Raw genomic sequence first — 15,163 nt, 5'->3', positions numbered from 1 at the left:
GCTGAGACCAAGGTGTCTTTATTTAGACAGGGAGTCAATGCTGAGACCAGGGTGTCTTTATTTAGATAGGGAGTCAACGCTGAGACCAAGGTGTCTTTATTTAGACAGGGAGTCAATGCTGAGACCAAAGTCTCTGTACCAGATTTATAAACACAATAAAATGCACATTATTTATACACACCAACACACGAAAACATTTGTTCCACCATGAAATATAATTGAGGCAAAAATGACAGACAGTTGTCCAAAAATGAGCTCAATAGAACTGAATTTATTGACCGTTAAAATGTACTTGGATGTGATGTAATGAGGCCGATGCTGCAGGGATGTAATGAGGCACCTCTCTCTCTCTCCCTCCCTGCTAGAGGCACCTCTCTCTCTCTCCCTCCCTGCTAGAGGCACCTCTCTCCCTCCCTGCTAGAGGCACCTCTCTCTCCCTCCCTGCTAGAGGCACCTCTCTCTCTCCCTCCTCCCTCCCTGCTAGAGGCACCTCTCTCTCTCTCCTCCCTGCTAGAGGCACCTCTCTCTCTCTCCCTGCTAGAGGCACCTCTCTCTCCCTCCCTGCTAGAGGCACCTCTCTCTCCTCCCTGCTAGAGGCACTCTCTCTCTCTCCCTCCCTGCTAGAGGCACTCTCTCTCCCTCCCTGCTAGAGGCACCTCTCTCCCTCCCTGCTAGAGGTAACTCTCTCTCTCTCCCTCCCTGCTAGAGGTAACTCTCTCTCTCCTCCCTGCTAGAGGCACCTCTCTCTCTCTCCCTCCCTGCTAGAGGCACCTCTCTCTCCCTCTCCCTGCTAGAGGCACCTCTCTCTCCTCCCTGCTAGAGGCACCTCTCTCTCTCTCCCTCCCTGCTAGAGGCACCTCTCTCTCTCCCTCCCTGCTAGAGGCACTCTCTCTCTCCCTCCCTGCTAGAGGCACCTCTCTCTCCCTCCCTCCCTGCTAGAGGCACCTCTCTCTCCCCTCTCTGCTAGAGGCACTCTCTCTCCCTCTCTTCCTGCTAGAGGCACCTCTCTCTCTCTCCCTCCTTTCACACTTCATCCCTTCGATTAATAAAGTAGTTTTAAAAATATGACTTTTTCTTTTTCTCTCACTCAGATCGGGTCTGGATCCAACCATGTCTATATGGAGAGGTCTAGTTGTCCTCAGTCTCTATATTAACAGAATAATTGATGCACTTCGGGTCCAGTTTGGAACAGGTCCAACCTTTTTGAACCCGTGAAGACTCTAGTCTGAGGGGGCTGTGATTGCTAGATGCTTCTTCACTCTCTGGCATCACCACGGTGCTAGGGGCTCTGATTGGCTAGTTGCCTCTTTGCTCTCCGGTGTCCCTGAGAGGGCGGGGCCTGGGCAACTCGGCTTTGGAAGAGGGTCAGTTGATCGAGCAGTTGGGGGCATGTCTCTGATGACCAATGGAAGGTCTTCGTGGAGCAGAGGGTAGATGACCACACTGAGGGCCGCTCCACAGAGAACCTAGAGGAAGGAGACCTTCATTATATACAACTACCACACTGAGGGCCGGACGCTCCTCCACAGAGAACCTAGAGGAAGGAGAGGGCTTCTATCTAGAACTACCACACTCTCCCAGAGAACCTAGAGAAGGAGAGGGCTTCATTATATAGAACTACCACACTGAGGGCTGGACGCCCTCCACAGAGAACCTAGAGGAAGGAGAGGGCTTCATTATATAGAACTACCACACTGAGGGCTGGACGCTCCTCCACAGAGAACCTAGAGGAAGGAGAGGGCTTCATTATATAGAACTACCACACTGAGGGCCGGACGCTCCTCCACAGAGAACCTAGAGGAAGGAGAGGGCTTCATTATATAGAACTACCACACTGAGGGCTGGACGCTCCTCCACAGAGAACCTAGAGGAAGGAGAGGGCTTCTTCTATGAACTACCACACTGAGGGCTGGACGCTCCTCCACAGAGAACCTAGAGGAAGGAGAGGGCTTCATTATATAGAACTACCACACTGAGGGCTGGACGCTCCTCCACAGAGAACCTAGAGGAAGGAGAGGGATTCATTATATATAACTACCCTCATATAGAACTACCCTCATATAGAACTATCATTATATAGAACTACCCTCATATAGAACTATCATTATATAGAACTATCATTATATAGAACTACCCTCATATAGAACTATCATTATATAGAACTATCATTATATAGAACTATCATTATATAGAACTACCATTATATAGAACTACCCTCATATAGAACTATCATTATATAGAACTATCATTATATAGAACTATCATTATATAGAACTACCATTATATAGAACTATCATTATATAGAACTATCATTATATAGAACTACCATTATATAGAACTATCATTATATAGAACTACCGAACTACCCTCATATAGAACCTAGAACTACCATTATATAGAACTACCATTATATAGAACTACCATTATATAGAACTACCATTATATAGAACTACCATTATATAGAACTACCATTATATAGAACTACCATTATATAGAACTATCATTATATAGAACTACCATTATATAGAACTACCATTATATAGAACTACCATTATATAGAACTACCATTATATAGAACTATCATTATAGAACTATCATTAGAACTAGAACTACCCTCATATAGAACTACCCTCATATATCATTAGAACTATCATTATATAGAACTACCCTCATATAGAACTACCTCTGCCTCATATAGAACTACCCTCATATAGAACTAGAGAACTTCATTATATAGAACTACCTCATATAGAACTGTTATAACCATTACCTCATATAGAACTATCATTATATAGAACTTCATTATATAGAACTACCACATCATTATATAGAACTACCTCCACAGAGAACTAGGAGGAATTATATAGAACTATCATTATATAGAACTACCATTATATAGAACTATCATTATATAGAACTACCCTCATATAGAACTACCATTATATAGAACTACCATTATATAGAACTATCATTATATAGAACTATCATTATATAGAACTACCATTATATAGAACTATCATTATATAGAACTACCATTATATAGAACTTATATAGAACTACCTTATATAGAACTATCATTATATAGAACTATCATTATATAGAACTATCATTATATAGAACTATAGAACTCATTATATAGAACTATCGTTATATAGAACTACCATTATATAGAACTACCATTATATAGAACTATAGAACCCTCATATAGAACTATCATTATATAGAACTATCATTGAACTATAGAACTACCATTATATAGAACTATCATTATATAGAACTATCATTATATAGAACTACCCTCATATAGAACTACCATATATATAGAACTATCATTATATAGAACTACCTCATATAGAACTATCATTATATAGAACTATCATTATATAGAAACTACCCTATAGAACTACCATTATATAGAACTATCATTATATAGAACTACCATTATATAGAACTACCATTATATAGAACTATCATTATATAGAACTACCATTATATAGAACTATCATTATATAGAACCTCATATAGAACTATCATTATATAGAACTATCATTATATAGAACTATCATTATATAGAACTATCATTATATAGAACTACCATTATATAGAACTATCATTATATAGAACTACCATTATATAGAACTATCATTATATAGAAACCCTCATATAGAACTATCATTATATAGAACTATCATTATATAGAACTACCATTTATAGAACTATCATTATATAGAACTATCATTATATAGAACTATCATTATATAGAACTACCATTATATAGAACTACCATCATATAGAACTATCATTATATAGAACTATCATTATATAGAACTATCATTATATAGAACTACCATCATTATATAGAACTACCATTATATAGAACTACCCATTATATAGAACTATCATTATATAGAACTACCCTTATATAGAACTATCATTATATAGAACTATCATTCCTCATATAGATACTACCATTATATAGAACTATCATTATATAGAACTATGCTATATGAACTATATAGAACTATCATTATATAGAACTATCATTATATAGAACTACCATTATATAGAACTATCATTATATAGAACTATCATTATATAGAACTATCATTATATAGAACTACCATTATATAGAACTACCCTTATATAGAACTACCATTATATAGAACTATCATTATATAGAACTACCCTCATATAGAACTATCATTATATAGAACTATCATTATATAGAACTACCCTCATATAGAACTATCATTATATAGAACTATCATTATATAGAACTACCCTCATATAGAACTATCATTATATAGAACTGTCATTATATAGAACTATCATTATATAGAACTATCATTATATAGAACTACCATTATATAGAACTACCATTATATAGAACTACCTCTATAGAACTATCATTATATAGAACTCATTATATAGAACTATCATTATATAGAACTATCATGTATATAGAACTACCATTATATAGAACTATCATTATATAGAACTACCCTCATATAGAACTATCATTATATAGAACTATCATTATATAGAACTATCATTATAGAACTATCATTATATAGAACTACATTATATAGAACTACCCTCATATAGAACTATCATTATATAGAACTATCATTATATAGAACTACCCTCATATAGAACTATCATTATATAGAACTACCCTCATATAGAACTACCCTCATATAGAACTATCATTATATAGAACTACCCTCATATAGAACTACCATTATATAGAACTACCATTATATAGAACTACCATTATATAGAACTATCATTATATAGAACTACCTCATATAGAACTATCATTATATAGAACTATCATTATATAGAACTATCATATAGAACTACCATTATATAGAACTATCATTATATAGAACTACCCTCATATAGAACTATCATTATATAGAACTATCATTATATAGAACTATCATTATATAGAACTATCATTATATGAGAACTATATAGAACTATCATTATATAGAACTATCATTATATAGAACTACCTCATATAGAACTATCATATATATAGAACTATCATTATATAGAACTATCATTATATAGAACTACCCTCATATAGAACTATCATTATATAGAACTATCATTATATAGAACTACCCTCATATAGAACTATCATTATATAGAACTATCATTATATAGAACTACCCTCATATAGAACTACCCTCATATAGAACTACCCTCATATAGAACTACCATTATATAGAACTACCCTTATATAGAACTATCTACCCTCATATAGAACTATCATTATATAGAACTATCATTATATAGAACTATCGTTATATGGAACTACCATTCATATAGAACTATCATTATATAGAACTATCATTATATAGAACTATCATTATATAGAACTATCATTATATAGAACTACCCTCATATAGAACTACCATTATATAGAACTATCATTATATAGAACTACCCTCATATAGAACTATCATTATATAGAACTACCATTATATAGAACTATCCTTATATAGAACTACCCGTTATAGAACTGTCGTTATATAGAACTACCCTCATATATATCATTATAGAACTATCATTATATAGAACTATCATAGAACTATATAGAACTATCATTATATAGAACTACCCTCATATGGAACTATCATTATATAGACTATATAGAACATTATATATGGAACTATCATTATATAGAACTATCATTATATAGAACTACCATTATATAGAACTATCATTATATAGAACTATCATTATATAGAACTATCATTATATAGAACTATCATTATATAGAACTATCATTATATAGAACTACCCTCATATAGAACTATCATTATATAGAACTATCATTATATAGAACTACCATTATATAGAACTATCATTATATAGAACTATCATTATATAGAACTATCATTATATAGAACTACTCATTATATAGAACTACCTCATATAGAACTATCATTATATAGAACTATCGTTATAGAACTATCATTATATAGAACTACTATCATTATATAGAACTATCATTATATAGAACTACCCATTATAGAACTATCATTATATAGAACTATCATTATATAGAACTATCATTATATAGAACTACCGTTATATAGAACTACCCTCATATAGAACTACCCTCATATAGAACTATCATTATATAGAACTATCATATATAGAACTATCATTATATAGAACTATCATTATATAGAACTACCATTATATAGAACTATCATTATATAGAACTATCATTATATAGAACTACCATTCATATAGAACTATCATTATATAGAACTACCTCATATAGAACTACCTTTATATAGAACTATCATTATATAGAACTACATTATATAGAACTATGGAACATCGTTATATAGAACTATCATTATATAGAACTATCATTATATAGAACTACCCTTATATAGAACTATCATTATATAGAACTATCATTATATAGAACTACCTCATATGGAACTATCATTATAGAACTACCATTATATAGAACTACTCATTATATAGAACTACCATTATATAGAACTACCATTATATAGAACTACCATCATATAGAACTATCATCATATAGAACTACCATTATATAGAACTATCATATGGGACTCGTTATATAGAACTATCATTATATAGAACTATCATTATATAGAACTACCGTTTATATAGAACTGGGTATCAGACTATATAGAACTATCATTATATAGAACTATATGAGACTACCGTTCATATGGAACTATCCATTATATAGAACTATCATTATATAGAACTACCCTCATATAGAACTATCATTATATAGAACTATCATTATATAGAACTACCATTATATACCATTATATGAACTATCATTATATAGAACTATCATTATATAGAACTATCATTATATAGAACTATCATTATATAGAACTACCATTATATAGAACTATCATATGGAACTATCATTATATAGAACTATCATTATATAGAACTACCATTATATAGAACTATCATTATATAGAACTATCATTATATAGAACTATCATTATATAGAACTATCATTATATAGAACTACCCTCATATAGAACTATCATTATATAGAACTATCATTATATAGAACTACCATTATATAGAACTATCATTATATAGAACTACCATTATATAGAACTATCATTATATAGAACTACCCTCATATAGAACTATCATTATATAGAACTATCATTATATAGAACTACCCTCATATAGAACTACCATTATATAGAACTATCATTATATAGAACTACCATTATATAGAACTATCATTATATAGAACTACCATTATATAGAACTACCCTCATATAGAACTATCATTATATAGAACTATCATTATATAGAACTACCATTATATAGAACTATCATTATATAGAACTACCCTTATATAGAACTATCATTATATAGAACTATCATTATATAGAACTACCATTATATAGAACTATCATTATATAGAACTATTATATAGAACTACCCTCATATAGAACTATCATTATATAGAACTATCATTATATAGAACTATCATTATATAGAACTCATATAGAACTATCATTATATAGAACTATATAGAACTATCATTATATAGAACTACCATTATATAGAACTACCATTATATAGAACTACCATTATATAGAACTATCCTTATATAGAACTCATTATATAGAACTATCATTATATAGAACTACCATTATATAGAACTATCATTATATAGAACTACCTCATATAGAACTATCATTATATAGAACTACCCTCATAGAACTATATTATATAGAACTACCATTATATAGAACTACCCTCATATAGAACTACCATTATATAGAACTATCATTATATAGAACTACCCTCATATAGAACTATCATTATATAGAACTATCATTATATAGAACTATCATTATATAGAACTACCATTATATAGAACTACCATTATATAGAACTATCATTATATAGAACTATCATTATATAGAACTACCCTCATATAGAACTATCATTATATAGAACTATCATTATATAGAACTACCCTCATATAGAACTATCATTATATAGAACTATCATTATATAGAACTACCATTATATAGAACTATCATTATATAGAACTACCCTTATATAGAACTACCATTATATAGAACTATCATTATATAGAACTACCCTCATATAGAACTATCATTATATAGAACTATCATTATATAGAACTACCCTATATAGAACTATCATTATATAGAACTCATTATATAGAACTATCAGGTATATAGAACTACCCTCATATAGAACTATCATTATATAGAACTACCCTTATATAGAACTATCATTATATAGAACTATCATTATATAGAACTACCATTATATAGAACTATCATTATATAGAACTACCATTATATAGAACTACCATTATATAGAACTATCATTATATAGAACTACCATTATATAGAACTATCATTATATAGAAACTACCCTCATATAGAACTATCATTATATAGAACTATCATTATATAGAACTACCCTCATATATCATTATATAGAACTACCATTATATAGAACTACCCTCATAAGAACTACCCTATATAGAACTATCATTATATAGAACTATCATTATATAGAACTATCCATTATATAGAACTATCATTATATAGAACTACCTCATTAGAACTACCATCGTCTCATTATATAGAACTATCATTATATAGAACTACCATTATATAGAACTATCATTATATAGAACTATCCTCATATAGAACTACCATTATATAGAACTACCCTCATATAGAACTATCATTATATAGAACTATCATTATATAGAACTACCATTATATAGAACTACCATTATATAGAACTACCATTATATAGAACTACCCTCATATAGAACTATCATTATATAGAACTACCCTCATATAGAACTACCATTATATAGAACTATCATTATATAGAACTACCATTATATAGAACTACCATTATATAGAACTATCATTATATAGAACTACCCTCATATAGAACTATCATTATATAGAACTATCATTATATAGAACTACCATTATATAGAACTATCATTATATAGAACTACCCTCATATAGAACTACCATTATATAGAACTATCATTATATAGAACTACCATTATATAGAACTATCATTATTATATAGAACTATCATTATATAGAACTATCATATAGAACTATCATTATATAGAACTATCATTATATAGAACTACCTCATATAGAACTATCATTATATAGAACTACCCTCATTATATAGAACTATCATTATATAGAACTACCATTATATAGAACTATCATTATATAGAACTACCTTATATAGAACTATCATTATATAGAACTACCTCATTATATAGAACTATCATTATATAGAACTACTACCCTCATATAGAACTACCATTATATAGAACTATCATTATATAGAACTACCATTATATAGAACTATCATTATATAGAACTACCCTCATATAGAACTATCATTATATAGAACTATCATTATATAGAACTACCCTCATATAGAACTACCATTATATAGAACTACCCTTATATAGAACCCTCATATAGAACTATCATTATATAGAACTACCCTCATATAGAACTACCATCATATAGAACTATCATTATATAGAACTACCCTCATTATATAGAACTATCATTATATAGAACTACCATTATATAGAACTACCCTCATATAGAACTACCCTTATATAGAACTACCATTATATAGAACTATCATTATATAGAACTACCATTATATAGAACTATCATTATATAGAACTATCATTATATAGAACTATCATTATATAGAACTACCATTATATAGAACTACCATTATATAGAACTACCATCATATAGAACTACCATCATATAGAACTACCATTATATAGAACTACCATTATATAGAACTACCATTATATAGAACTACCATTATATAGAACTACCATTATATAGAACTATCATTATATAGAACTACCCTCATATAGAACTATCATTATATAGAACTACCCTCATATAGAACTACCCTCATATAGAACTATCATTATATAGAACTACCATTATATAGAACTATCATTATATAGAACTACCCTCATATAGAACTACCATTATATAGAACTACCATTATATAGAACTATCATTATATAGAACTATCATTATATAGAACTACCCTCATATAGAACTACCCTCATATAGAACTATCATTATATAGAACTACCCTCATATAGAACTACCCTCATATAGAACTACCCTCATATAGAACTATATAGAACTATCATTATATAGAACTATCATTATATAGAACTACCCTCATATAGAACTATCATTATATAGAACTATCATATATAGAATTCATATAGAACTATCATTATATAGAACTACCCTCATATACCATTATATAGAACTACCATTATATAGAACTACCCTCATATAGAACTATCATTATATAGAACTACCCTCATTATATAGAACTATCATTATATAGAACTATCATTATATAGAACTATCATTATATAGAACTATCATTATATAGAACTACCCTCATAGAACTATATAGAACTACCCATATAGAACTATCATTATATAGAACTACCCCATTATATAGAACTACCATTATATAGAACTACCATTATATAGAACTACCATTATATAGAACTATCATTATATAGAACTATCATTATATAGAACTACCATTATATAGAACTACCTCATATAGAACTACCATTATATAGAACTACCCTCATATAGAACTATAGAACATTATATAGAACTACCATTATATAGAACTACCATTATATAGAACTATCATTATATAGAACTACCTCAGGTAGAACTACCATTATATAGAACTACCCTCATATAGAACTACCATTATATAGAACTATCATTATATAGAACTACCATTATATAGAACTATCATTATATAGAACTACCCTCATATAGAACTACCATTATATAGAACTACCCTCATATAGAACTATCATTATATAGAACTATCATTATATAGAACTACCCTCATATAGAACTACCCTCATATAGAACTATCATTATATAGAACTACCATTATATAGAACTACCCTCATATAGAACTACCATCATATAGAACTATCATTATATAGAACTATCATTATATAGAACTACCCTCATATAGAACTATCATTATATAGAACTATCATTATATAGAACTATCATTATATAGAACTATCATTATATAGAACTACCCATTATATAGAACTCATTATATAGAACTACCATTATATAGAACTATCATTATATAGAATACCATTATATAGAACTAGAACTACCCTCATATAGAACTACCATTATATAGAACTATCCTAGAACTACCCTCATATAGAACTATCATTATATAGAACTACCCTCATATAGAACTATCATTATATAGAACTATCATTATATAGAACTACCCTCATATAGAACTACCATTATATAGAACTATCATTATATAGAACTATCATTATATAGAACTATCATTATATAGAACTATCATTATATAGAACTATCATTATATAGAACTACCCTCATATAGAACTACCCTCATATAGAACTACCATCATATAGAACTATCATTATATAGAACTATCATTATATAGAACTACCCTCATATAGAACTATCATTATATAGAACTACCCTCATATAGAACTACCATTATATAGAACTATCATTATATAGAACTACCATTATATAGAACTACCATTATATAGAACTACCCTCATATAGAACTATCATTATATAGAACTACCCTCATATAGAACTACCCTCATATAGAACTATCATTATATAGAACTACCATTATATAGAACTACCATTATATAGAACTATCATTATATAGAACTATCATTATATAGAACTACCCTCATATAGAACTACCCTCATATAGAACTACCCTCATATAGAACTATCATTATATAGAACTACCATTATATAGAACTACCATTATATAGAACTATCATTATATAGAACTACCATTATATAGAACTATCATTATATAGAACTACCCTCATATAGAACTACCATTATATAGAACTACCATTATATAGAACTACCATCATATAGAACTACCATTATATAGAACTACCATTATATAGAACTACCATTATATAGAACTACCATTATATAGAACTACCATTATATAGAACTACCATTATATAGAACTATCATTATATAGAACTACCCTCATATAGAACTACCATTATATAGAACTACCCTCATATAGAACTACCCTCATATAGAACTATCATTATATAGAACTACCATTATATAGAACTATCATTATATAGAACTACCCTCATATAGAACTACCATTATATAGAACTACCATTATATAGAACTATCATTATATAGAACTATCATTATATAGAACTACCCTCATATAGAACTACCATTATATAGAACTATCATTATATAGAACTACCCTCATATAGAACTACCCTCATATAGAACTATCATTATATAGAACTACCCTCATATAGAACTACCATTATATAGAACTATCATTATATAGAACTATCATTATATAGAACTACCCTCATATAGAACTATCATTATATAGAACTATCATTATATAGAACTATCATTATATAGAACTATCATTATATAGAACTACCCTCATATAGAACTATCATTATATAGAACTACCATTATATAGAACTACCATTATATAGAACTACCATTATATAGAACTACCATTATATAGAACTACCATTAGAACTATATATAGAACTATCATTATATAGAACTACCCTCATATAGAACTACCATTATATAGAAACTATAGAACTATTATATAGAACTACCCTCATATAGAACTATCATTATATAGAACTATCATTATATAGAACTACCCTCATATAGAACTACCATTATATAGAACTATCATTATATAGAACTATCATTATATAGAACTATCATTATATAGAACTACCCTCATATAGAACTATCATTATATAGAACTACCATTATATAGAACTACCATTATATAGAACTACCCTCATATAGAACTATCATTATATAGAACTACCATTATATAGAACTACCCTCATATAGAACTATCATTATATAGAACTACCATTATATAGAACTACCCTCATATAGAACTATCATTATATAGAACTATCATTATATAGAACTATCATTATATAGAACTAGCATTATATAGAACTACCCTCATATAGAACTATCATTATATAGAACTACCCTCATATAGAACTATCATTATATAGAACTACCATTATATAGAACTACCATTATATAGAACTACCATCATATAGAACTACCATCATATAGAACTACCATTATATAGAACTACCATTATATAGAACTACCATTATATAGAACTACCATTATATAGAACTATCATTATATAGAACTACCCTCATATAGAACATTATATAGAACTACCCTCATATAGAACTACCATTATATAGAACTACCTCATATAGAACTATCCTCATATAGAACTCATATAGAACTACCCTCATATAGAACTACCCTCATATAGAACTATCATTATATAGAACTACCCTCATATAGAACTATCATTATATAGAACTACCCTCATATAGAACTACCATTATATAGAACTATCATTATATAGAACTACCCTCATATAGAACTATCATTATATAGAACTATCATTATATAGAACTACCATTATATAGAACTATCATTATATAGAACTACCCTCATATAGAACTATCATTATATAGAACTACCCTCATATAGAACTATCATTATATAGAACTACCATTATATAGAACTATCATTATATAGAACTACCCTCATATAGAACTATCATTATATAGAACTATCATTATATAGAACTACCCTCATATAGAACTATCATTATATAGAACTATCATTATATAGAACTAGCCTCATATAGAACTACCCTCATATAGAACTACCCTCATATAGAACTATCATTATATAGAACTACCCTTATATAGAACTACCATTATATAGAACTACCCTCATATAGAACTATCATTATATAGAACTATCATTATATAGAACTACCATTATATAGAACTATCATTATATAGAACTACCCTCATATAGAACTATCATTATATAGAACTATCATTATATAGAACTACCATTATATAGAACTATCATTATATAGAACTATCATTATATAGAACTACCCTCATATAGAACTATCATTATATAGAACTATCATTATATAGAACTATCATTATATAGAACTATCATTATATAGAACTACCCTCATATAGAACTACCCTCATATAGAACTACCCTCATATAGAACTATCCTCATATAGAACTACCCTCATATAGAACTACCCTCATATAGAACTATCATTATATAGAACTACCCTCATATAGAACTACCCTCATATAGAACTATCATTATATAGAACTATCATTATATAGAACTATCATTATATAGAACTATCATTATATAGAACTATCATTATATAGAACTATCATTATATAGAACTATCATTATATAGAACTACCCTCATATAGAACTATCATTATATAGAACTACCCTCATATAGAACTATCATTATATAGAACTACCATTATATAGAACTACCCTCATATAGAACTATCATTATATAGAACTACCATTATATAGAACTACCCTCATATAGAACTATCATTATATAGAACTATCATTATATAGAACTATCATTATATAGAACTATCATTATATAGAACTACCCTCATATAGAACTATCATTATATAGAACTACCCTCATATAGAACTATCATTATATAGAACTATCATTATATAGAACTACCATCATATAGAACTACCATTATATAGAACTACCATTATATAGAACTACCATTATATAGAACTACCATTATATAGAACTACCATTATATAGAACTATCATTATATAGAACTATCATTATATAGAACTACCCTCATATAGAACTACCATTATATAGAACTACCCTCATATAGAACTATCATTATATAGAACTACCCTCATATAGAACTACCCTCATATAGAACTATCATTATATAGAACTACCCTCATATAGAACTACCATTATATAGAACTACCCTCATATAGAACTATCATTATATAGAACTACCCTCATATAGAACTACCATTATATAGAACTATCATTATATAGAACTACCCTCATATAGAACTATCATTATATAGAACTATCA

At 28.8% G+C, this 15,163-nt stretch overlaps 1 long non-coding RNA gene across 1 annotated transcript; it reads right to left on the bottom strand.

Moving 5' to 3' along the window:
• Positions 1-40: 40 nt before the first annotated feature.
• Positions 41-556, bottom strand: LOC135559865 (uncharacterized). The gene is made up of 2 exons (XR_010458566.1): positions 521-556; positions 41-373 (listed from the first exon to the last, which is right to left on the bottom strand). It is a non-coding gene; the product is annotated as an uncharacterized LOC135559865 (long non-coding RNA).
• Positions 557-15,163: the final 14,607 nt, after the last annotated feature.

Source organism: Oncorhynchus nerka, linkage group LG15 (genome assembly GCF_034236695.1).
Source record: "Oncorhynchus nerka isolate Pitt River linkage group LG15, Oner_Uvic_2.0, whole genome shotgun sequence".
In the NCBI taxonomy this organism is placed as follows: domain Eukaryota; kingdom Metazoa; phylum Chordata; class Actinopteri; order Salmoniformes; family Salmonidae; genus Oncorhynchus; species Oncorhynchus nerka.
This window is presented reverse-complemented; position numbering and strand designations above follow the sequence as displayed.